Source organism: Chiloscyllium punctatum, unplaced genomic scaffold (assembly GCF_047496795.1).
Source record: "Chiloscyllium punctatum isolate Juve2018m unplaced genomic scaffold, sChiPun1.3 scaffold_432, whole genome shotgun sequence".
In the NCBI taxonomy this organism is placed as follows: Eukaryota; Metazoa; Chordata; class Chondrichthyes; order Orectolobiformes; family Hemiscylliidae; genus Chiloscyllium; species Chiloscyllium punctatum.
Genome location: NW_027310166.1, coordinates 7,501 through 10,000, shown reverse-complemented (window position 1 = coordinate 10,000; position 2,500 = coordinate 7,501). Strand labels below are relative to the sequence as shown.

The following is a 2,500-nucleotide window of genomic DNA, read 5'->3' as shown; positions in this document are numbered from 1 at the left end:
TCAGCCTGATTCCTGCCTTGCCGGAGGCCCGGTCGCGGGGGTGACGACCCGCCGCCCGGGACGTGCGAGGCACCAGCAGACAGAGACTGCCCGACGGTCAGAGAGAGGGAGAGAGGAGTGCCGAGGCTCAAGTGGCGACCGGTCGCGCAGGCACGCCACGCACATCGATCGCCAGCCGCGGAACGGCACGGCCTTCAGTGGGGCCGGCGGGCGACGCCGCTCCTGAACCCAGCGGCCCCGAGCCGGACGAGTTGAGGAAGGCACGCCGACGGTGACAGGGTACGGAAGACACAGCGGTGGCCTTCTGGCGACTTGGCCCCCGACAGCCCGACGTTCCGCCGTCCTCCCGATGGCCAGGAGGACCGTGCGGGGGTCGGCCGACGGCGTGGTAGGTGTGCCTGCACGGTGACGGAGCACACACCACGCCCGCCAACCCCTCCGTACCTCCCGAGACCGGTGGCAGGACGGAGCGGAAAACGTGCGGACTGAACGGGAGAGCCAAGAGCCAGCGATCCACGCGCGTGCGACCGTCCAAGTCACAGCGTTCGACGAAAACCTCCTCCCTCGGCCAGGCACTCGGCGCCAGCAGGGGAGACAGGATCAGACGCCCCGCCGGCCACTTAAGGCCGAGGACGAACCACGAGACGGGCGGCTGCAGCAGCGGGCGGCCTGCAGCTCCCAGCACTCTCAATCGATCAACCATCGAGTCGGGTCAGCGTGTCAAACCGGCGAGCTCCACGGTCAGGCCGGCGGCGCACCAGCACCGGACCTCCGCGGCTCCCTTCACTCTTTCCACTGCCAGCCAACCGAGAGACGGACCCAATGCGGACGTGCAGAGCTTAGGCAGACCCCCCACTGGAGGCTCAACACTTCGTGGCAGCTCCGTGTCCCAGAGACCAGGAGGGTTGGCACACACACACAGTGTGAACCACCGACAGCCATTCTGGGACCGGTGACAGCCGTGCTGGCCCCACTGCCACGACACAGACGGACGCCAGGCCGCGCTCCCCGGCGGGGGGATGGCGTCGAGCCTGACGAACGGAATGTGCAGGGTGGGGGGGAAAGGCCAAGCGCTCCGACGCCGGAGGGCTCCGGAGTCTGAACTTAGGGGGACAAAGAGGACGGGTCCTCTGCGACACCCCAGCCGCGCTCTCGCCAGCCAAGGCGAGTGCGATTGATTGCCAAACGACCCTCAGACAGGCGTGGCCCCGGGAAGAACCCGGGGCCGCAAAGTGCGTTCAAAGTGTCGATGATCAATGTGTCCTGCAATTCACATTAATTCTCGCAGCTAGCTGCGTTCGTCATCGACGCACGAGCCGAGTGATCCACCGTCAAGAGTTGTCTGAGTTTGTTTTAGGTCTCTCCCTCGCCAGAGGAAAGCGACCCGGACCGCACATACGCTCCCCACCTTGAGCTACAGCCACCTGCACGCCGGCGTGCGGGCGGAGCAGGGTGGCGTGAAGCGATGGGGAGCACCATCCTGGTGCGGCCCGCAGAAACATACGTCTATTGGGGGGAGGAGGACAGGGCGCCCAAGAGGCGATGCGTGCCCCAACGCACCGCAGCGACGGAGGCAGGATCACCGCCACCATGTCGCCCGCCTAGTATCACGAGGCGTGCAGCAGCTTTGCCCTAGGAAAAGCAGAGGCGGGAACGGGCACCGGCCATCGGTTCGGCAGCGTCACTGACGCGTGCACGTGGCGGCGTGTCGGCGAGCGGACTTCCTGCGAGGAGGCGGGGGCGGCACTCGCCCGAGCAGACGCCCGCCCGGCCCAGCCACCGCCGAGGTGGACTGGGAGTCGCGGCAACGGCTCGTCATACTCGTTCCCACACTCACAGCGCAGCTTGCCCGCAAGCCACCGACCACCGATCGACGCCAGGCGCCCCGACCGAGAGCGGGATCGCTCGTTCGCCCTGCTGGCAGTTCGCTGGGGATCACTACTGCACGGAGCTCGGAGACCGACGGGCGGCAACTCGAGAGTCTTTAAACCACCACCCCCATCCCGCAAGTGCAAAGAGGCTGTATACGCACAGACGGGTGAGGGGAATAGGTACCCCGTCGGGTTTGAAGGGAGCGTGACTAGATAGCAACGATGTAAACCCAGCCGATTTGGGAGCGAAAGACCGGCGCCTGCATCACCGGCTTCGTTTCCCGTGGCTGGAGAGTACACCGAAACCCTCCGTCTGTCGCGAGCTCCCGACGACGCGGTGCCGCCAAGCAGCAGGGCCGGACCTGGTGTGGCTCCCCTCGTCGATCACAGACCGGTCGGCACTACTGACGAGACGGTGGAACGGGCTTCGCCCCTTGTGACGAAGGGTGATGCGAACCCGCCCGCCCGCGTGCGTTCGGGGTGGACTCGGCAAACGGAGATTTGAAATCGGAAAGTGTCCTCCTGCCCCGCGCAGGTAGGCGCCCAACAGTTGGGGGGGTTTGGCGGTGACCACGGCTGCAGGGCCTGCTACCCCGACGAGCTCTCCTGCTGGCCCCGAAACCACCCCC

General features: G+C 66.7%; 1 non-coding gene across 1 annotated transcript; it reads right to left on the bottom strand.

Moving 5' to 3' along the window:
- Window positions 1-1,186: 1,186 nt before the first annotated feature.
- On the bottom strand, window positions 1,187-1,340 carry LOC140472736 (5.8S ribosomal RNA). Its single transcript, XR_011957822.1, has one exon. It is a non-coding gene; the product is annotated as a 5.8S ribosomal RNA (ribosomal RNA).
- Window positions 1,341-2,500: the final 1,160 nt, after the last annotated feature.